This window comes from Pseudorca crassidens, chromosome 5 (assembly GCF_039906515.1).
Source record: "Pseudorca crassidens isolate mPseCra1 chromosome 5, mPseCra1.hap1, whole genome shotgun sequence".
Lineage (NCBI taxonomy): Eukaryota > Metazoa > Chordata > Mammalia > Artiodactyla > Delphinidae > Pseudorca > Pseudorca crassidens.
This window is the reverse complement of record NC_090300.1, coordinates 90,130,705-90,154,714: the sequence shown is the minus strand read 5'-3', so window position 1 is coordinate 90,154,714 and position 24,010 is coordinate 90,130,705. Positions and strand designations below refer to the sequence as shown.

Sequence of the window (24,010 nt, the reverse complement as noted above, 5' to 3'; positions counted from 1 at the left end):
GAAACAGTCTGCATTCATGTGAAATGAACAGCAATATTTCTTTACAATTTGCCTTAAAGCTATGTTAACTCCCCTGCATATGTCATAATATAACCCAAAGAGATCTAGACTACCAGGCCATCCCAAAGAATATCACATCTTCCATGGACGACCACACTGATTAGGCAGGAAGAACAACAGGTGATTAGTTCACTGGAGGTCTTGTTAAAATGCATATGCTCCAGAAGATGGAAGATGAATCCTATGAAGATTCAGGGACCTACCACTTCTGGGAAGTTTTTAGGGATCCCAAAGTAAAAGACAATTTATTTTATTTTATTTTTTTACTAAGCACCCCCAGCGCAAAGGAGGAGGCTGGCCGCCTGATAGGCCTCTCTGGATTCTAGAGGCAACACATTCCACTGTTTCAGTCTATATACTGGGGGACACAAAAAGGCTGCCTGCTCTGAGTGAGACACAGCAGAAAAGGGCTCCGTAGCAGGTCCAGGCTACAGTGTAAGCAGCCCTGCCTCTTGTGGCATGTGACCCAGAAGACTCTATAGCATTGGTGGTGGGAAACCTTGCTATTATGACAGATGAGAAATTAGTTCACTATGTAACCCAACACTTCTTCTATTTTCAGTTTTTCTGTTTATTTCCATTACAGATTTAAATTATACTTTTATGCATAGTTCTGTCACCTGCGGGCTATATTTCTTGACTTCCCACTTTGAAAATAAGGATATTAGCATCCTTTTTCCATTTTTCCATATCCCATCTTCCATCCTCTTGTAACTTTTACGTTGTCAAGGTTGATAACATTATATTCTGTTCTTCAATCGTAATTAAGTTTCCATTTTTCATCTGTAGATTGACCCTAAAAGTTCAAGATCAATAAACTATGTTAACGTCATTATGGCTCTGTAATACGTATCCACTGCAATGCCAAGTGCCTCACAATGATTATATTTCCTCACTTTCTTAGTGTTTGATTCTTCCTGGAGTTTCTATTGGCTTTTGTGAGGCACTTCCCCCTCTTTCTTATTTGCCTTTGTTACGGCTGCATTTAACAAATGCAGCTTCTTTTGATACCACCCAATTGTTTTTCTGGAAAATATTTCTTCTAGACCCTTCTGCCCTCCTGCTCTGCTTTTTAATCTGCTGCACAGCTGTTGTACTGGAACTACTGGAAGTGCACTGATCTAGCCTGGATCCGTTTTTTTCTGGATACCATATATTTCTCCTCTGGCTTCCTCCCCTCCCTCCCTCACTCCCTTTTCCTCCCTTCTTCTCTCCCACTTTTCTCTCTTTCTGAATATCCTCAGATAAGATGGTTGGACAGGGTATAGAATAAGTTTAAGTAAGTTTTCTCCTAAAATGAAGACACTGTTCTCTACATTCAGTTATTTCTGTTGAGAGATCTGATGTTGATCCTAGTCTCATTCTCTGTTTTTTTGTGTTCAGTTTTTGTTTCTTGGAAGTTTTTGGATCTTCTATTTCACCCTGATGTTCTAAAATTTTACAACTAGGTGTCTAGGTGAGCATTTTTTTATTCACCATGCTGGGTACTCATTGGGACCTTTTAATATGACGACTCATGTCCTTCAGTTCTGTGAAATTCTCTTATTTATTTTATAATTTTATTTCCTTCATTTCCTCTGTTTCTTATTTTGATATTTCTATTAATCAGATATAAGAACAATTGGGGTAATATTTTCTGTCTCTTTTATCTTTATACATTTTTGTCTTTTAAATTTTATTTTCTAGGAAATTTCCTTTATATTTTACTTTCCAACTGAGAAGAGAAATTTACTACTGTTTTATTTTTCAGGTAGCCATAGTTTTAAGTGCTTTTAAATAGCATCCTGTTCTTGTTTTGCTTAAGCTATTACAAATTATTGTATTCTCAGAGAGATTTGAGAAATCATTCATAAAACAAGACTTGTAGGTCCTTTTTACAGTTCTGTTTTGATTCTCTGAATTTTCTCCTACTTCCAGTCTTTTCATATGAGTTTCTCTTCATGTCTTTCCTTCATGTTATAAGATCTTTGGTTCCTCATTCATATTTAAATATAAAGCAACAGGCAGATACAGTTTGAGCTTTGTGTACACAAGTGAAGCAGATCAAAAGGGAGTATTTACTCCAGGGGTGATGGGACAGTTGACGGTCCATTTGCTTTGAGACACCTAAAGGCCAGAGGTGCCAGCTTCCACAATAGTTCCCTTGGCTTTCTCCAAAGAGTTTGTTCTGTTTCTTTAGAGTAGACCCCCTCCTTTCTCCCATTTGGTGTTACGTACCTGACTACCTGGCACTTACGCAGGCAGTTGGTGGGGGTGTGTTGAAAGTTGACTGTTAAATCTATCGAGTCTTGCCTTTTCTTCCTATATGTAGACCGCTTCCTCCCTGGCTGCAGCCGTCTCTGCATGTACATTGTCAGCCCTGTCTCCCCTGCACTGCTCCATCAGTCACTGCTCTTTCTTCTACTTTTAGTCTTCCACCAATATGTTGAAGTCTCTTGTGCCCTTTTCCATCCTGGTTAAAGAGAATTGATAACTTTTTTATTATTCCTTTAGTATTATTGGAAATATTTTGGGGAGTGAAACCATAAAGGTGTATGCTTAATCAACCACCTTGAACCCGAGATTTCTATCTTAATATTATTATTTTCTAAAGCCTCAGTTATGATTTTACTACTACCTATAACACACATCAATATAAATTAATCTCTCTCATGTTCACCTATTCTTTTATTTAACCATTTTTTTAATTGAAGTATAGTTAATTTACAATGTTGTGTTAGTTTCAGGTGTACAGCAAAGTGATTCAGTTATACGTGTGTATATATATATATATTCTTTTTCAGATTCTTTTCCATTATAGATTATTACAAGATACTGAATACAGTTCCCTGTGCTACACAGTAGGTCCTTGTTGTTGATCTATTTTATATATAGTAGTGTGTATCTGTTAGTCCCAACCTCCTAATTTATTTCTCTCCCACCCGCCGCTATCTCCTGGGTAACCATAAGTTTGTTTACTATCTCTGTGAGTCTATTTCTGTTTTGTAAATAAGTTCATTTATATCATTTTTTTAGATTCTATATATAAGTGATATCATGTTATACTTATCTTTCTCTGACTTACTTCACCTAGGATGATAATCTCTAGGTCCATCTATGTTGCTACAAATGGCATTACTTTATTCTTGTTTATAGCTGAGTAATATTCCATTGTGTGTATATTATATATATATATATATATATATATACACACACCACATCGTCTTCATCCATTCATCTGTTGATGGACACTTAGGTTGCTTCCATGTCCTGGCTATTGTAAATAGTGCTGCTATGAACATTGGGGTGCATGTATCATTTCAAATTAGAGATTTCTCCAGATATGTGCCCAGGAGTGGGATTCCAGGATCATATGGTAACTCTATTTTTAGTTTTTTAAGGAACTTCCACAGTTCCATATGGAACTGTTTTCCATATGGAACTGTTTTCCATAGTGGCATTCCCACCAGCATTCTAGGAGGGTTCCTTTTTCTCCACCCCTCTCCAGTGTTTATTATTTGTAGACTTTTTAATGATGGCCATTCTGACTAGTGTGAGGTGATACCTCATTGTATTGATAGTTTTCATTTGCATCAGTGTTGAGCATCTTTTCATGTGCCTGTTGGCCATCTCACCTGTTCTTTCAATTCCCACTCCCACTATCCAGTTCTGACTCTCACTACATCTCACCTAGGTTATTACAATTAACTGACTAGTCCTCTAGCTTGAATCTCTACCTTCTTCCATAAACCATAGCTCAAATCATGTCAGTTTCCTGCTCAAAAACCTGTAATACTCCCTACTGACTGTAAAAGAAAACCTAACTTTGCCTAGCATTGAAAGTTCTCAATAATCTGTCCTCTGAGCAATTTTATCTCTGTCATTTATCAGATTACTTCTACCTCCTAGAATGTCCCTACTTCCCATCTCTACAGCTTGAAGTCTTCTTCCCCTCCCCCCTTTATTCACACCACAGCTAATGTGCTACCTCCTTCTGGAAGACGTCATTGATCTGTTTACTCTCTCTCCATGCCTCTCCCTCAGTCCTCCAACTCTGAGGTCTCCCAGCCCACTGGCTGAGCCACTCTCAGAGCATCTGTCACCAAAGGCCTGTATGGGCTTCCAAGGGCAGAGACCTGTGTCATTCATGTCTCTACAACCAAGCAGAATGGCTGGCACATAATAAGAATTCAGGGATTATTTGTTCAAGCAAAATGACTGAATTTGCTTTTCTCTTTTTTTAAGAAGTAGCCGCCTTCCACGATTGCCATGCAGACCTCTGCCCACTGCATTTAGAGCTTGGCAGACGATAGTATTTGCATATTATTTGGTGAATGATTGGATGTTATTACTACCTTGTTTTTCCTCAGGGAAACTTTAAAGCCCTGCAATTTATCACCTTAGTATCAACCAGGTAAATCTAATTTATGCTAAAATAATAATGGAAAGGGGCTAAAATTCAGGCTCTCGGGACGTGGTGAGCATTTAAACTGAGGTTGTTTAGAAACCCAGCCTTTATTATCTCAGAAGACCCCAACAGTCAGCCATTAGCCTGGCTGGGCCCCTGCCTACCTGGATAATGGAGCTGGAGAGACCAAGAGTCAAGGGGAGAGAGGGAGAGCCAGAGACAGACAGTACCAGTGGGACAATGTGTAAATAACCAGGCTGCAGCCCTATGAAACAAGGAAGCTGATCACTGTACAGACAGCTGGTAGTGACTAATGTGGAGGTGTTTAGGAAGGCAATGGGTCTAGGGAATTGAGTAAGTCCAAGGGGACAAAACAAAAGTGGAAACGTGAATAAATACTGGGAATTATTTCAATCTTTCTACTTCATCTACATGGAGTGTATCAATCATTTTTTTTTTTTGTTAATTAGGTCAACCTGGGTAAAAGTTTGTGCTGTTTAGTAGACCAAATTCACTAGGTAATAAATCAAGTGCTGTTTCTTGTCCTACATACCCACAAACTCTCTGAGCTGGGAAAATCCTTTTTAATTGGATGTACTTGGAGGGGAAATAGAAGCAGAATGCCCTAGTATGTTTGTATGTTCATGCATACATGCATGTGCATATATGCACACCCCCTAGATACTGGATCAGACATGCTTTAAAGGTATCCTTTTTCCTATCATTCATCCTTCTCCTTACAAGCCAGAAGCAGGTTACCCAGGCTTCTTTCCTAAGATGCCTTATGGCATTCCTTCAACAATCCAGGGCTATTTGAAAGTTTGTGGCCACTCACAATTTTAACCCAGGGGGTTTTTCAGGTAAAGAGCCAGAGAATTGGGCTGTTGGGGAAAAGTCTCTTGTGTAGGGTGCGAGGATGGGAAGGAGACTTTCTAGTTTCTCTACTTTTCTCCCTTGGGTTTTCTAGGTATGATCCTGTTGTGGGCCCTGGGGACCTGGAGCCAGGAAAGGGGTTAGCAAAGGTTCCCCATCAGTGTTTCTCAGGGATTCCTGACAGAGCCCATCAGAGCTGCCTTTTATCACTGCTGCACGCTTTAGTGAGTCTGTCACGGCTCTCAGACATCGTGTTCCCTGCTGGATTAATCCTGACTGCATTCAGACTCAGGATGTGGGCCACAGGGAGGGAAGGGGCAGCGGGGGAGAGAGGGAGGGGGAAGTAGGATGGGGAGAGGAGGGAAATAAGGTGGGAGAAGGAAAAGAAACTTTGCAAGTACCAAGTAAAAAACCTAGGAAGAAAAAGAAATTAATTTGCAAAATTAAGGGAAAAATATAGTTTGGACAAATTAAAGCTAAAAATCTGAAAAGAGAACAAGGGACCAAAAAGAAGGGGGTAGGCCCAAAGTCTCAGAATGTGAGGGACATTCAGTATGGGAGCAGAGAGACTCAAGCTCCAGGCTAGTTCTGTCAGAGGTGGTTTATTATTTTATTTAATTATTTATTTTTTATAAATTTATTTATTTATTTACTTTTGGCTGCGTTGGGTCTTTGTTGCTGTGCGGGGGCTACTCTTCATTGTAGTGCATGGGCTTCTCATTGCAGTGGCTTCTCTTGTTGCGGAGCACAGGCTGTAGGTGCGCAGGCTTCGGTAGTTGTGGCATGTGGGCTCAGTATTTGTGGCTCGCGGGCTCTAGAGCGCAGGCTCGGTAGTTGTGGTGCACGGGCTTAGTTGACCGCGGCATGTGGGACCTTCCCGGACCAGGGCTCAAACCCGTGTCCCCTGCACTGGCAGGCGGATTCTTAACCACTGTGCCACCAGGGAAGCCTGTTTTATTTTTTTAGAAGATTATAAAGCAGACCGATCGTTCACTGATTCACTCTCTTACTTGGAGCACATTAAGTAAGGGCCGATGATGTGTGGACCCCATGCCAGCACACACTTGGAGAAGTTCTCATACACTCAGTTCTGCCATAGCTTACTTGAAGAACTACAGAAGGAAATTCAGTACACCAGAGCCTCAGTTTTACCCTCTGTAAAATGTATACCCAAATCAAACCTACTAGAAGAGCACTTAGGCATTCCCTCAGTGAAAGCAGTTTCCAAAAGAAAAGGACTGCTGGCTTGACACGTGATGAACTCCAGGTGTAAAAGTGCCTGTGCATCTTGCTGCTAGAAAGCCCTCCTCATCTGGGCTGGCTGACACTCCAGTCTCTTCCAGTGCTATGGTTATGGTCTCTCAACTGAGAGACGAGGACAGACATATGAGATCTCTGTCACTCTGAGTGAGCATCTTGAGGGCAGAAACTGAGCCTAATTTATTTCTATTTCCTCTCTGCACGTGAAACCTGATACTTGGTAAGTGCTCGGTTCCTTTTGTTCATTGTTGGAGAGGGATCAGGAAAGGCATCAGAGAATCCATGACTGTGAGCTAGGCCTTGTAGCATTAATGTATAGGCTGCATTTGGCATACAGAAGGTACTCAATAAAGGAAGCTTTCCTTAGTAAGTCTGTGGAGAGGAAAAGAAGAGTAAGGCAGAGGGACTGAGAAATAAAACGCATGCCGAGTTCAAGGAACAGAGTTAGCACAAGTGTGGCTAGATAGGTGTCCCCCAACCTTTTGTGTTTGTAAGAATGGCTAGAGGAGCTAGTTTTGATCTGCAGAGTCCTGAGGTCTCTACACTCAGAAATTCGGATTCAGTAGCCCTGAGGGCCAGCGAGGATATCTGCATTTTAAGCAAACACTACCAGTTTATTTTCTTACAGGTAGTCTGCCAACCACACTTGGAGAGCACAGGCCTGGGGATGTGGGAAGTGGGGGCGGTGGGAGTGTCTTGAGTGCGTGGCAAGATGAAGCTGGGGGTGGTTGAGAAGAGTCTGGACTCTGTCCAGGAGGGGAGCCCTCCAGGGCTTCTAAGCAGGGGAGTGACAGGGCCTGATCTGTGATGGAAATCAACTGTTCTTACTAAAGCTCAGGGCATTTTCTCTTTGCTTCTGCTCCATTAGATATCATTGCTTCAAGGGCCCTGAACAAATAACGTTCCATTAAAGCTTCCAGGTTTTGTAGGACCCAGAGTTCCAGTTACCAGTGGAATGTGAAGTTCACAGGCCGTGTTCAGGCTTGCAAGGAGAGGATTAATTAGGTAAAAAGGCAGTTGCACACATAAGTGGGTGCCCACACCCCAGTCTGGCCTGGTGTTTTGGTGCACTCATTCAGGAATACAATACTCTTTTCAGTTCTAAGCGCCACCTCTTGAAACAAGTTAAAAAGCGAGTTCCAAGTGAGATGCCCAAGTGCTGTGTTTTACACAGACTAATGATCAACAGCCTTCTGTTTTTATGGTCCTGGCAACCACACTGGGCTCGCACTGCTAAGGATACCATAGAAAAGAATCCCGCGTTTCACATCTGACTACATAGCTAAGTGCAGAAAATTATGTTTTAGGTGAAAAACAAAAGTGATGGGTTTACTGAAATTATTGGTTTCTAAAAATTTGTGCCTATGAGTTTTTTTTAACATTTAAAAATGCCATATGTTTCACTGTGTTGGGACAGTGAAATTAAAATTAACGTTAGTAAAGTACCCTTTGAAAAGTACTTTCACATGTTATATCTCTATTGATTCTTAAAATAGTCTTGTGAGATAGGTATTATCATTATCCCCATTTTACAGATGAGAAAACGAAGTGTCAGTCTTACTGATTTGTTTAAATCCATACAGCTGGAAATTGTGGCTCCAGAACCCTTCTCAGGTCTTCTGATTCCAAGATCCATGATTTCACAGTTGCTGCAGGAACGCTGGCAATCAGTGGGAATGCAGATATGTCAGTTATCCCCCTCACACCTCAACACTCTCCTGTAGTTCAGCTTCACAGCTAGTTGCCTCAACATTTTGTTCATTTCAAATATCTTTGACAGAGAGGTGAGTGAGGTCATGAAAACTATGTCTATGTTGATGGTCCGCTAGATTGGAAACAAGATTGCTTTTGAGAATGAAACTATAAAGTTAACTCTGGTAGACAAGCGATATCCCAAATCACCTTATAGATATTAATAGAATGGCTCCCAAACCTGTAAGATGTTGTGACACATCTAAGAAATTATATGGCAAGCAGAAAGGGGAGTTGGTCATCATCCCAGAGACAAATGTGGCAAGACCCACTTGAGCTCAGCTTAGAGGAAGATGTGGCCCAGTGACTTGACCCATACAGGCCCAGTGGCATGGACCCCTTTGCTATGATAATAGATGCTTCTTAAAATTTGGACCAAAACCCCTAACGCCCTTGTGTTGTTTCCATGCTCACTCAAGTAACTCTGAGATCTGACTTCCCTACTTAAGTGTCTGCGGGGTCTGAGAGATACAAGTCCCCAGGCTCTCCAGGTGAGCCCCAACCTGGGTCCCGACCAAGCACTCACTTGCCCTTTTGAAGCATCCAGAGCAAGTCCTGGAGGTGCCGTCCATAACTCCAGAATAGGCCTTAACATTTGTGAAGGCCAGCACTTGTCCATGGCTGCTTGAATGGGCCTCCAGTTTTTAAATCAGCGACTTAAAGTGAGAAACTGATTTTTCCATTATGCTTCAAAAAAAAAAATTTCCCACCTCCCATCTCTGTTGAGCCATTCTGAACTTGCTGCCATTCCTACAGTGCATTTTGTTCACTCTTAGAGAACTTCAGACATGCCTTTCTCCCTTTTCTCTCTTGCCTCCATCTTGCTTTTTACCTGCATGATCCCCACTCACTTTTTCAACTTTGTATTTAAGTAACTTTACAGAAAAGTTGCAAAGGCAGTACAGTGAGTTCCCTTAGATCCTTCACCCAATTTCTCTATTATTACCATCCTTAACAACCAACTTCAATAATCAAAACTAAGCAACTAACATCATTACAATACTATTAACTAAACTATGGACTGTATAGATTTCATCAGTGTTTCCACTAATGTCCTTTTTCTGCTCCAGGAGTCAATCCAGGATCCCACATTGCATTCAGTTGTCATGGATCCTTGGTCTTCTTAATCTGCAACAGTTCCTTAGTCTTTTCTTGACCTTAACACTTTTGAGGAGTATTGGTCAGTTATTTTATAGACTGTCCCTCAATTTTTATTTGTCTGATGTTTTCCATTTGGGGACAATAATACCACAGAAGTGATATGTCCTTCTCAGTGTATCATACTGGGGATGCATAACATCAAAATATCTTACCACTAGTGATGTTAACATTAATCACTTGGTGGTATCTCCTGGGTTTCTTCACAGTGAAGGCAGGTTTTTTTCATCTTTGTGACTAATAAATATATTGGGGGTGATACTTCGAGACTGTGCAAACACCTTGTTTCTCTTCAAACTTTTGCCCACTAATTTTAGCAGCCATCACTCGCTCTTGGCCTGAAAAATTATTGCTGTGGTGTTCTAATAAAGATTTTCTATTTCCCTAACTGCTTCTACATTTATTATTTGGAGTTCTTCTGTAAGGAAGAGCTGCCCCTTCTACCTCATTCATTCAATTATTGATTTATATCAGTATGGATTCATGGATATTTATTTTGTTCTATGAGTTATAATCCAATACAATGACTGTTTTGTTGCTGAAATTTTTCCAGCTTTGGCTGCAGGTTGGCCACTTTGCCATTTCAACACTACCCAGCCTTTTTCGGGTACTTCCTTGCTTCTCTAGCAGCATGAGATGCTCCTGTCTCAACTTGTATTTATCCCACCCCAGCCCTGGAATCAAACACTTTTCTAAGAATCCCTAATTCTTTAGATTGGAGAATGGGATGTAAAAACCAAAACTTAGGTAGTGGGTGTGCTCACTGCTACTGGGATGTCACTGCTTCTAGGCCCTCTCAGCAGATAGAGCTAGGAAATCTATGGATGAATACTAGGAACATACTAGGTATGTATTCACATCTATATTTATTTCTGTATCTCTCTCTCTCTCTCTCACTATATATATATATATATATATATAGAGAGAGAGAGAGAGAGAGAGAGAGAGATGTATGTGTGTGTATATACGTATATTATAGTACATATATATATATATATTTTAAACCATGAGTTCATACTGATACCTCTGACTCTCATCCAAAACCATAGATTTCATTCTAGCCTTCCCTCTTTCCTTATTTGTAACTTATTACTCTGACAGTGAAAAGCCTGACTTTCATTATCTACAGTGTATTAAAGTATTTGTTCAACCCTAGTATATACACAAAGTAGTTTCAGAATTGCTAATCTGTATCCCCATGAAAAATAAGTTTACTAACTAGAATGCAGTATTTGTGTATAGTTCTTTTTGCCATTAGTTTTACAGTATCCAGCCAAAATACTGATTTCCAAAGTAACTTAGTTTTTTTCTTCCCCACTCCATTATGGTTCTGTTATTCATTTGCAATATGGTTAGGTTCAGTTGTTATAGTTTGTATTCCATTTGGGGCTCTTCCTTCATCCTGGTTCATTTTTTTAAAATTTATATATAGTAAAATTTTCTTTGTGAAGTATAGTTCTATGAGTTTTGACAACTGCATGTTATGCATTTTTAAGTTGTTTTCTATGTTCATAAAACTGACATTTTTTTTCTAGCTGTATATATCTAGGCATTTCCATTTATTTTTCAAACTGTTTTAGAACTTTATGGATTGGTCATTCCTGAGGGAGAAAAGTTTCAGCGTCTCTGTGTTTCACATCAGAAGGGCCCAAGTTGAGGAGCCAACTTGTGTCTGTAATGCAGCCACTGCTTCAAATTTGGTCAAATCATGACTTTCCATCACCTAAGGAACCCAGGTCTGCACAATCAGATTGGCTGTGCTGTCAATCTATATTGTCTCTTAAGACATCAAACAGCTGATGGGGGGAGGGTTTTTGGGACCAGGGTTGAGAGAGAAAGAAATATTACAGGCTGGCCGCTGCAGTGCTTCCTTTCTCCTTTTTTTCTTTTCCTTCCTTTCTTCAGATAACAACTACCCACTACCTACCATATTCCAGAAGTTGTACAATGATGTTTAAGGCCCAGGACCCGGCTTCAAGAGTTTCATATCAAGTAAGGAAAATTGAAAATACACCACAGTGTGAATGGCATCCCCTGTGCTTGAGAAACATGATGGCCTGAAACAATTATTAAAATGGTGAGTAGGTGCTATGATAAGGGTAAACACCAAGTGATATGGGTCCTTGGTTAACAGGCACCTCTCACATGCTGGGGAGGTGAGGTGGGCAAGGAGGGCCAGAGGAGTTAACACTTGAGCTTAGCTTTGCAGGACAAATAGGAGTTTGGTGCAAGAGTCAGTAAAGGTACTCCAAGCAAGGGCACCACATACACAAAGACCTAGAGAAGTGAATGATCTGGAATGATCTAAGGAAGCTCTATATGGTGAGGGAGGGAATAGGGTCAGGAGTGGGAAATGGTAGGATCATATTGAGGAGATACTTGCTAGGGACCGTGTGAAAGGTTTTGTGTGCTTTGCTAAGGAGTTTGATTTCATCCTGAAAGTGGTGAGGTCACTGAACAATTTCAGGAGGAGAGATAGATGTGGCATGATCAAATTTGCCATTTCTAAATGTGTCTCCATCAGGAATGTGCAAAATGGACGAGTGATGGAGCCAGATGGGAAGTAGGGAGATTAATCAAGAGGCTTTTGCAATATGAGAAATGATGCATGTCTGGATTAGGGCACTTGCAGAAGGGACTGAATGCTGGTAATGAATTCTGGGGAGACTTTAGATGTGGCACTGCAGGAGTTAGTGACCACTGAATGAAAATAGTGAAGAAAAAGGAGGCACCAGAGATGATTCCCAAGTTCTTCTGACAGCTAGATAGATCATGGTGTTACTCACTAAGGCAGTTTGATTTCAGACTAACTTTTTTTTTTGATTTACATCAGACAGATATAAAAAAGAGAGAGAAAGAAGCAGATTTTTTTCTGCTATATAAGTGGGGTTTTGCTAATATTACTCATATTCATTGAGGAGGAATCAAATAAGAAAGTTTCACTGCTCCATGCCATCATTCTTAGACCCCACTGTAGAATAAAGGAGATTATTCTGTCCCAAGGGAGAGTAGAAAGTTACAGTTTCAGGAAAGTTTGAGTTTGGTGTGTTCAGGCAACTTCATGGGAAAGTGGTCAGTGTGCTTACACAGAGCCTTGTACTCAGAAGGGCCTCTTGCTTGGTTTTAATCTCTGTGGCTGCCATCTTGAAAGTCTGTCTTTGAATCTGTGTTTTGTAAATGAAGTTAGACTGGACGATGAAGCATACACTGGAGGCTTGGAGTCTCAGCTCACATGTGGTCCTGCCTCCCTCTTCCTGCCTGGGATAAGTTCTCAGCTGTGCATTCCTTTGAACCCTCGTGCCCTAGTTTCCCCCAACCTTCCCTTCCCCATACCTGCTCCTCAGTTGCCTTCTGCCCCAGGTTGGGGCCTGAGCATAAATATGGGGTGGGTTGGGGTACAGCATGTACCCACGCTGCATCTCAGAGAAGGGCAAAGCAGTGGCTGTCCCCACCCTAGGCTGGCAGGTCCACAGAATTTCAGCAGAAACCTGGACATGGGCCTCTAGCCCATCTCCTAGTGTGTCTTGGTGTAGAGATTACAACTCCTTGGGGGTCACCTTTCTGCTGTGGGTATGAAAAAGGGAGATTGACTCCCTGACTCCTGACTGGGACCCTCCCTGCATTTTCACTTTGCACTGAACTCTGCAAATAATAGAGCCTACCCCTGGGTGTGTTGACCAATGGCAGAAAATGGTGGGTGGAATTGTTCCAACTCATCATGCATCCTCCAGAAACTAGGAACTTTCTTGACCTGTCAGAGGAAGAACAAGACATTCAAGGAAGGGTCAAAGAGGGTGCAAAGCAGAGACCAGGTCAGGAATGAACCCATTGCCACAGACTTTTGGAAAAGACTCAAGCCCCTTCTTTTCGGGACCAGAAGGGCATGGTCCTGACCCTTACTGATGGTGGCCAGACTTTTAGGGGCTGGGATGCACACACACAATAACCTACAAATCATTTTTAAAACATACAACTACTCACAAATGAGTATGCAAGTAAAAATGACAAAATCTGAATAAAGGCAATGATTGATATATCAAAGTCAGTTATTAAGATATTATTAAGATATCTTTAAGATATTGTACTACAGTTAGGCTAGATATTGTGTTCCAGTAAGGGGGAAACCTCTGTATTATTTCTTACAACCCATGTGAATCTATAATTAACTCAAAATAAAAAGTAAAAACAATATATGCCAATCATGTGCTTTCATTTCAAACGTACCGTGAGCATCTAAACGCAAAATACTAAATAATAGCCATCCAACTTTATATTTCAGACAAATCAGTCTTTACGTGCTTTAGGCAAGAGCCTGGGTTTTGATAACTATGATTCCGCCTCAGGTGCAGTACCAGTTATTGGTATCCTTTCAACATTCCAGACTGTATAGATCCATTAGGCTTCAACTGCTATGACAGAGATACTTGATTTTATTAATTCTTCGTTCAAGTATTTATATATGGGGCACTCATTTTGGGCCAGGTATCAGGCTAAGCACTGGGGGTACAAAGATGAAGCAGGGATCGCCTTTGTGCTTGTAGATATTCCAGTCAAGAGGAGAAGTCAGATGGACCCACAGTTAACCACTACAATGCTCATGATAGATGCTGTAATAAAGGTAAGAAGAGGAGTCCATGGAGGACAAGTGGAATTGGGGAGGGGAGGTTCAGGCAAGGTTTTCTAGAGGAGGTAATGTTAGAGGAAAATCTTAAAGAGTAAGTAGGAGTTAGGTGAACACAAAAGAGAAGAAAAGGTTTAGTCAGGGAAGACAGGAATTGGGCAGGCTGGGAAGCATGAGAAAGTGTGGTGCTTTGAGGAAGGGCAAGGGAATGCTGGAGCGCAAGATACAGGTAGGTGGGCCCTGGGCGAGCCAGGCTGGAGAGGTGGGCTGGACCAGAGCATGGAGCACTTGTCCCCTTAGACCAAGGGAGCTGGGAGCCACTCATAAACTTTAAGTAAGGCAGTGACATGACTGATCCTGTCTTCACCTCTCCTGGATAAACAAGGACAAGGCTTATGGATTTTTTTTTTTTTTTTTAAGGAATAAGAGAATCAGTGGGCTGTATGATTCATTTTCTTAGTCCTTCCTTATCCCAGGCAGAGGTTCATAGGTAAGGTGCTTCTCAAATTGCGCCCACCAAGCCTCAAATGATTCCACTTCCTAGTTGATGAATCCAACCAATAGAAGGCAAAGAAGATGAATCTGGGTTCTGAATCTGAGTTGGAGAGGTAGTGGGGAGGCTCATACAACATCACCAGCCCAGTATCTCTGTCTTCCTCTCAACTCCCCTTTCTTCCTCATGGCCTGTGCCCTGAGGGCTACTCCCCGAAACCCAAAGAAGTGGGGTGGGGGAGGTTAAGGTGGGGCACAGCTGGTTTTCTGTTGCTGTGACCAAAAGTCCTAGTAAATCCCTGGTAACTCATGAAAGAGAAAGAAAATAATATATTGAGAGCAAAACAAGCCAGCACACTATCTGTCTCTAAGCTTGCCATGGCAGCTTTGGCATTTGACTCTGCTCTGCTCAGTCCCCAGAATATTGATTCCCCTCCGTGGAAGCATCTCATCGCTAAATACCCTTCCAGGATGTGTGAGAAACTCCTTTCCTCTTAAATGGCTGACTGAACAAATTTAACGGAGGCTGTTACCCACTGAGTTCGGTATCAAAGCACTAAGGTCAAGTTCTCCTTGAGTTTTTGCTTTTATCTGGAGTCTCTCGCCTCCTGCCCTCCACTGCCATCAGCTTCACAATATCAGACAGATGGAGTCTGGGCAGCTCCAGGATCCACGTTTCTCAGCCTAACATACGAGGAGGGTAGGGGGAGAAAGAATGGAGGGAGTTGATGAATGTAGGGGTTTCATTTGGGACTAAATGGGGCCTGTGCTTGCATCAGAGGATCTTATATCATGGAAAAATGGAGTCTCTTAGAACTCAGTGTCAATAGACAGATTCCATTTGTCTGAGAATTAAGGAGTGTTCAAAATCAAGCATGCAGCATGGGTAATGGAAATGGCCTTGGATTACTCTATTTTCCATTTCTCTGTCCTAGCTGTACCTCTGACCCAAACTTTTACTAATATAACTACCACTTATAGAGTACCCACCAAGGTACTCTATAAATATATATGTAAAATAACGGTCAAGGCATTGGAACTGACCCTTCAGAATAAGTGCTAACTGTAAACAACTGGTATAGTTGCACCAGATGACCCACTAAGAATCATATACTGAGAGAGATACTTCATATATATTATTTTGAATTTTCACACATAAAGAAAGTGGGATTCAGAGTATCCAAGCTCATACAGCTTAAGACTGGATCCAAATCCAGATTGATCCCACAATCTTGCTTTTTTATGTCATCCTCCCCCTAGGGTACATTTGTCTGTAGGCAGCCTCAAGGGAATCTGGAGAATGACTCCTTAAAGTCAAAGAACACATGGCCAGTAGAAACACCTGAGCTGGCAGCGCTGGACGACAGAAGTCAGTTCCAGCCAGCTCAACTTGAATGCGGAGTAGATGGCATTGTACCAGGCTCACCTGTAATCCTGCCTCAACCTGCAGCTTAGGGTTTAATTACACACTGTCTTGCATTGTTTACTAATTGTTGCAGAGGTCAGTCTTATACTTTTATTCATCATTCTTCATTCAGTCATCAAATATTTTGGAGCAACTGGGCACATTCCTTCTCTGGCAGCCCTTGTGATACCAGCATGGAGAGGTAGGCCAACTCAGATAGCTAGTTAATGGCCCACTAAAGAGCAAATGAGGGCTAATTTGCCTTTTTATTTTTTTTCTTTTTGGCTGTGCCATGCACCTCGTGGGATCTTAGTTCCCCAATCAGGGATCGAACCCATGCCTCCTGCAGTGGAAGTGCAGAGTCCTAACCGCTAGACCACTAGGGAGTTCCCTAATTTTCCTAATAATAAATTAATGAATTAAGTTTTGCATTTATTTTGAAAATGTTTTCAGATATTTCTTTAATAAATAAAAACTATACATTCAACAGCTAGAATTTGAAACTAGGAAGTTGGACGCACAAATATTTTATTTCTAGCACCTCTGATCAAGATAAAAAGTCTTTATCCAAACATTAGCTTTGGGAATAAGAATATATACAAAAGCCAGTTTTCTTATTATTGTTAGTACTGTGAATTTTAATATGTAGTCTTTAATCTAGATATCTTAACTCATACATCAGAACAGCATTCTCTTAAGGTATACAATCCTTGGACTCTTCTATTAATTACAGTTAGTAAGTCACCTTAGCTCTTTGAATGTATTTGGATGTCCTATTAAAAAAAACAGTCATCTGGAAGCCCACAAAAGATTCCTTAACGGCTTGACAAAATTCAAGCATCTTCTTAATATGCCTTTCTTACTCCACTAAGAAGCCTGTAACTCGTGAAACAGCTGCAGGGAAACCATAGGTTTAACTTGAAAAACCCCAGGTTTCAGAATTAGTACCACCGCTTAGTTGCTAGGGATCTTAGGCAAGTTACTTGAGTTTCCATATCTGTAAAATGGAGATAATGCAACCTACGGGAAAGGGTTGCTGTGGGGATTCGAGATCACACGTACACACAGAATCCAGCACAGAGGCTGTGAGCAGTAAGTGCTCAATAAATGTTAGTTTATTTCTCAGGGGGTTGTTGGGAAGGTTAAATAAGTTCATAAATATAACTGAGCTCACATAGTAAGAAATTACTGTTCCACCCTTCCCACTTGAGCATTGTCTCCACTGTAGTGAATATTGGCAGTTGTTTTCTTTATCTGTGTAGTCATCCAAAGTGGACAATTCAATCAAGTCTCCACTTGGAGCCTTGTATCTGATGATCTCATTGTTGTGGAGATCTGAGAGATGAAAATATATATTGGAGCCACGACAGGACAGTTTTGCAACAGCAGCCAAAAGCCCTTGAAACGTTCTGTCCGTTGATCCAAAACTCCTACTCATAGGAATTCACCTTTAGGAAATAATCAGAATTATAAATAAAGATTTATGACAAGATGTTTAGTCAACTGTGATGCATGATCATAATAAAAATAGAAATAATCTAAATACATGACAATAGGAGAATGGTTGAATAAATAACAACCTCTCTGAATAGCACACAGCTGTTTAAGTTGAACTTTGGAGAAGATTTAATGACATGGGGAAAATAATCACATTTCAATGTTAAATTTAAAAAGTAGGATCAAAACCTGTGTTTACAGTGAACACAATTTTACAAAATGTGAAAGTACCAGATGAATCAGTGAAGAAACTGACCCCTAAGTTACCAAATGCATAAGAAAAGAATACAAAATATTGAGTAAAAGTATCCATTTATGCTGCCCTTTTAAACATCTTCCAGTTCTGATCAATTAAAATCATATACTCAGTGAAGATGAACTATGGATTTGTATGATGAGAAACAAAAATGAGAAGAATGACTAGAGAAAACACTCTGTTAACATTGTTACCTGTAGGTAGTGGGATTAAGGTAATTTCCTCCTTCTTTGCGCTTTTCCATATTTTCTAAAGTTTCTTCCATGAACATATTTTATAATGAGGAAAACAGATTTATATTAAAACAGAGGGGAGATTATCAAATCCCTATTTCTCTTTGCCTACGTGTTAGTAATTTTCTCAGCACAATTCTTTCCAGATATCCTTCACCACCAAGGGGCCCCCTGTCCATATGATACAAATGGAGTGTCTATAACACACTAAGGAGGGAGCATCCTCTCTTCATGTCACTCACTGCGATTCCTTCCAGTTCACTCTGCACAGTTTAGTGATATGCAACTTATATGGATCTACAATCCCTGCCCACCCACCCCCAACATAATAAACGTGACATAATAAATGTGACTTCCATACTAAATGCTGCTTTCTTGATAGAGGCCCAGATAGCCCCCAAGGAAGCAAAACACCAGAGGGATTCACCATGAACAAAGTGGAGAGTAGCAGAGAGCACCTGATCACAAGCCCACACTCTGTTTTGAGATGGCTGGGCGGTTAGAGTGGGATAGGGATGGTAGTGATAGGGAAACTAAGAAAGAGGGGAAGGGAGAATTAGGCAAGGAACGTGCTCCAGGCAAAGGGAGAGAGTTCAGAGATACAATGTCCTTACAGGGGTAATGATAATAAACACAATTATGTTAATACAAAGAGCCATAAAAACAATAAATACACGTGAGTTGCCAACAGTGTGCTTGGTGCTGCGGCAGAATTAAGCCCTCTCGGTTAGGCTGTGATCTGCATTCTGTCTGAACTCTGTGGGAAAGATGAGCAGCGCCACGAGCAGCCTGGGCTGGAGGGAAGTACAGGCCCTGGGGTCTTTCTCCTGGCTAAATAATGTTGGTAAGGACTTCAACCTTCTTTGTTTTCTGTTGTGCTCTGACTGGTTGACTCAGGGTATAGGGGACACCCAAAGGCCAGAATGGAGGGAATCAAGAGTCCTAGGAGAAAGTCTTTGGAAGAAGACAATGGGAAGGGGTAAGAGACAATCTTTGAGATGTTGATCAATGAATAGTATATAAAAGAATACAGAAGAATCAATATGAGCGTTTCATGCATAGGTTCCTCATTGCTATCCCACATTATCAGTGAGAGTGGTACTTGGAGTCATCTTTGAAAAACAGACAGCTCAATACTCTGCTGGGGGCTCTGGAGAGAGGGAGTGTTTTCACCGCAGTGGAAGTCTGGCTGGCCCATTCCCTTGGGAAATTGAGAGTTCTGTGCCCAGGATGGGCCCCAGGCCTGTACTCGTGAGTTGTGCCCTAGAGGAGGACGGTAAGAAGGTGGAAGCTGATATGGGCGTTGAGTGGAGAAAAACATAGGCCTTGGAGAATGTTAGGGGGAGGATGTTGGAGATTAAGAGAAGGAAAGTGGGGAGGGAGGGAACTGGAGAAGAAAGGAGTGGAAAGAATACAAGTGCATAGTTCAAGGAAGGAGTATATAGTCTTTTTCACCTTGTTGAAAATGGATCAACCCCTTTCTCCACTTTCCCCTGGGGACAGACCCAAGAATCCAGGCACGTGGAGCTGAACGTTCCAGATACATCAATAAAGAAACTGGCTCATGCCTGGGTTTCCAAAAGCATGAGAAAAAAATAGTACAACATATTGATTAAAGGATGTTTGTGTTGCCCTTTTAAACATCTTTGGATTCAGGTTCAATTAAAATCATATACTTGGTGTAAAGTATGCATTTTTACTGATGAGAAACTGAAGAAAATAAAGTTGAGGCCCAAAAAGGTTAGGTGACTTTCTCAGAGCCACATGGTAGCTTGCTGCCTCCCAGTGCGGCTCTCCTGCCATAAAGGAGGCGGCACCTTCCTTCTCCCCACTCCCTGCCTGCCTGTCCGCTTTCAGAACGGTTCCTTCCCACTTTGGCACAAACTCCAGCGAACGCCTGCCTTAACCCTTCTGGGTCTCGGTCTCCTCAGCCTCGGTATAAGGGTGTGGACTGGATGACCCTTCACTATGTTTCATCACTTACAGATTAAGAAGGGGACCCATTTGCCACCAACTCAGTACGTGCTTGACTTCTCAATACCGTGGAAAAGTAGTTTTTAAAACGGGGCCCTGGACACACAGCATCAGCACCACCTGAGAACTTACTAAAAATGCAAATTCTCCGCCCTACCTCAGACCCTACCGAAGCCGAAACTCTGGGCGTGGAGCTCTGCAGCCTGTGTTTTAATAAGCCTGCAGGGGGTTCTGATGCAGCTCAAGTTTGAGAACCGCTACTCTAAATGCTTTTCTGCCCAACACTAAAGGGAGGGCTTAATACGCACACGCGCACAAGGACGTAACTAACTTTTCTCTGTGGCCGCTACCCCTCCCTCGCCTTCCCACCCCCCATCCTTTTCCTCGCTCTTCCATCCTGGGATGATGAATGGAGGTCAGGGCAGGGCGCTGTCAACGGAGGAGGACGCGGCGAACCCTCCCTTCCCCGACCCACCGGGTCGGTCGGTCGCGGGGAGGTAGCATTGGGGCTGTGGTTTCCTTATAAATTTCTCGACAGCCGCTGCCCCATTTTGGGGGCATTTAGGGGCGCGTTTAACAACAGAGTTTACTTTTAATGATTTATCCAATCATTTGTTTGCAGAATGAAGGAGACCATTAAGAAGGGGGGGTGTCAGAAAAAGACTTGGGGAGAAGAGACTGGGCGAAAGGAGGGAAGGATAGTGTAGCAGAGCAAGGGTCTGAGGTGAAGCTAAAGAGAAATGGGGGTTCCGGGGAGCCCGTGGGTGTGGGAGAAAGGCGGAGGACTTTGCTTTTGGTACCGGAAAGAAAGTGAAGTTTGGGGAGAGCACGGGACTAAGGCGCAACAGAAAGAAAAATGGGTATTAGGAGAAAAACTGAGTTTGGGGGTACGTTTTTTTTTTTTCCCCAGCTTCCTTTCCAAGACTTTCTTTGCTCCACTTTGCTCCTCCCCCTCTTCCCCGCCTCCTCTTCCCCCCTCCCCCTCCTCCTCCTCGCGCGGTAATGGGAGGCTCCTAGGCAGAAGCAAAAGAAGGAATTGTTTGCGAGTTCAGTCATCCAAAAAAGCTTCTTCCATATGGAGGGACCGGGTGCGCAGGGCGCGGCGTCCCCTGCCTTGTCCTCCCGCTGCTGCCGCCGCGGCCCCCGCTTCCTGCCGCAGGGACCCTGAGCCCCGGCCCGCCGGTGTCAGCCGCCGCGAGCGCACACGTACACTCACACTTACACACACAGGCGCACACACACTCACACCACGCCCGCCGCAGCCGCACGCATCCGCACGCGCCCTCCCTCCCCGGCCCGCAGCTTCTCGGTCCGGGGCTCCTTTGTTGCTCCCGCGGCCGCCGCTCTCCCGTTTTGTGTGTCCCTGGGTGTCACTGTGCGGGTTGTGTGTCCGTGCGGCACCGGGCTGTGTGGCTCTCTCTGCGCCCACCGCGCCCCCGGGCCCCGGCTCACCCTTCCCAGGAGCCGGCTGCACCAGAGGTGAGTCACGTTGCTGAAGTTTGTTTTCTTTTCATAAAAAGTTGTGTTTATTTGTTGGTTTGGGGAGGGGAGGGGGCGGGAGGCGGCCGCAGGCCGGGCGATACCGAGGAAGCGCTGGCGGGTGGCTGGTGGGGACGCGCCGGCGGCGGGAGCGGGTCCCAGCGCTCGGCCCGCGGGCTCCGGCGGGGGCCTGCGGCCGAGGCGGGCGGCGGGGTGCCGGGTGGCCGCCTCCAGGCCCGGGGCCGCCGCATCTCGTTCCGTGCGGGTGCGGTCTGGACGGTCGTTCCCGGAAGCTTCCCGGTGGAAGAAGGGCCCGGACAGCCTCCCAAACTTCCCCGGAGGTTGACACCGGTCTCCGGCTCCCAGCGCGGGGCTCTGGGGAGAAACCCACAAGGGGTCGGCAAATACACAGCACCACCGCACACCCATTTGGCCTCTTAGGGGGTGAGGGTTTACCGTCTCGGAGTTTAAAAATAATAATAATAAATAAATTTTAAAAATTAAAAAAAAAACAAAACTAAACCCAAATGAGGGACCGAACGGACCGGGTGCAAAACAGTCCCAGAAAAGCATCCCCCCCTAGAGGGGTGGAAGGGCCGAGGCTGAAGTGAGAGTGTCTAGAGGTCCTCCTGGGGTTGTTCTCTTGAGGGTTTTTGTTGGTGTAACTGTGAGAGGTTGGGAAAAGATCCTTTGGAACAGGTGGGAAGGGGCTGTGGAGAAGGGCAAGGAACCCAGGAAGAATTTTCTGCTGGATTTTTGAAGGCTCTGCTTAACTTTCAGGGTGCCCAGTGTTAGTTTGCTCTTCCAGATGGTAGGAGGATTTTGAGGGCTGGGGGTGCAGGCAGACCTGGTGGAGTTTAAGGAGCCCTAGGGATTTGTTTGCTTAGTTTTGTTTTGGGTATGGGATTGCAGTGGCAGTGTTACTTGAAAGGTTGTTGTGTGCCTCCAGAGATGTGGCAGTAGAGCTAAGAATACCCAAACCACACACCAGCGATCCTAAACAGGCACTTTCTGGGCGTGGTGGGGTGTTCTGCCTCTCCCCCATCCCTTCTCAGCAAGTTCAAATGGGTTTGCATAAGTTTTTGACCCAGAGTTACCTCTTTGAATGGACTGAGTGAGAAGTATGTTGTGGTTTCAGGCCCTTGTGCCACCTCCAAGTGCCTTGTACCCAGCTCACATTGGTCACCTAGATCTTTATTACCCAGAACCTTGCAAACACTGGCCATTGAATGAATGAAATTTTCAAAATTCTTGAATACACAAACATTTCTGATTTATTCCACAATTGGGCCCTAAGCAGGCAGCCTAGCCCTGTGACGGTTTCTCATCTCTTTGGTTACAGTCAATAAATCAATCTCCATTTTCTCAAGGGCAGCGTGACAGTATTTAAACAGTCTCCTTGGACTAAGGTGGGGACGGATGCCCCCATACATCTGTCCAACCTGTTTTCTGAACTTAAAGTGAATCTGAGGCAAGAGTTTGGCCATTTTGAGGTATGTAACAGGTTTCCCAGGAACGTTTCTGAGGTCTTATAATTGGTACTTTTTTATGGTTTCATAATTGAAATCTAGAAGGTTCCCATGGTAATCTTGAAGCACCTTGGGGTCAGTGGGACAGAGGCAGGGTGAAAACAGAAGTGGAGTTATGATTTTCCTGCAGGATGAGTTTTTGGAGCGAGTGTATGGAAAATGAAAGAAGTAAGAGTTGCCGCTTTGCTGACATTGCCTGCCCCCAACTATTGCTTAAAGTTTGGCCCTTCAGGAGGCCGGAGGCTGTCTACACCTATGAAATCTGAGGAATGAGATGTCAGACACTGTCTCGTTCATCCTCTGTCAAGAGATCTCAGAAGAGGAACACTGCAAGAAACAGCTTCTCAGGAGAAATTGCCCAAGCCACAGCACTGGCTTTACTGAGGAGAGGACATTGATAGAGTCCAGGATAGTTGGTTCCTTGACCACAGTTGGGATGGGGTTGTGGTGGGATAGAGGGAACCCTGCTTAGCTGTTGATCGGTTGGCCAACTTGAATAAGAGGGTGATTTTTGTTCCTTTACATCCTCCAAATGGGTCCAGAGATTTTCCTTTCTTTGAAATGCTCTTTCAAATGTTTGGGCTCCTAGCTCTCTTCAGCAACTTATCTGTGGTTTCCATACCCTAAGAAGGAGTAGGAGATTTTACTCATGAGATAATTCAGTTGACTTCCCCAGGGATCCCCAGGGTATAAGCAAGGATGGTGAGAAGTGAACCTGGTGGTCACAATATTCCATGGGACCCTAGGGTTCTGAGTTCAGATTTCCACAAAGTCACCAGTATGGTTAACGAATAAGGGTTTTCCTTTCTGTGTCTTTTAAACAAGCGGATAGAAGCTGAAGAGGACCCAAGTGCACCAGATAATTGCTTCCAGTACTTTCTGTCCTCTGAGTAAGAAAGTATTAACCTGGCACCAGAAGATATTGTACATTGGGAGTTTGCTTTCTTTCCTCCAAACTCCAAGCCTTCTTGCTATCTGTGAAAATAAGGAGGAGGGTGGATGGAAATTGGGGAGGGAGAGAAAAGAAAGTGATT

The 24,010-nt window shown here is 43.2% G+C and overlaps 1 protein-coding gene across 8 annotated transcripts in view; it reads left to right on the top strand.

Annotated features, from left to right (window-relative positions):
* BOC (BOC cell adhesion associated, oncogene regulated) overlaps positions 1-24,010 on the top strand; it is a 261,869-nt gene that overhangs the window by 162,258 nt on the left and 75,601 nt on the right. For 5 of the 8 annotated variants that reach the window (XR_010943738.1, XM_067738893.1, XM_067738894.1 and 2 more), the window contains exons 1-2: positions 20,328-20,446; positions 20,879-21,447. The gene's annotated coding sequence lies outside the window, so the exon portion shown is untranslated. Of the gene's footprint in view, positions 1-11,395; positions 11,568-20,323; positions 20,447-20,878; positions 21,448-24,010 lie in introns of those variants that run through there. The other 3 variants (XM_067738890.1, XM_067738889.1, XM_067738891.1) reach the window with 3 other exon arrangements.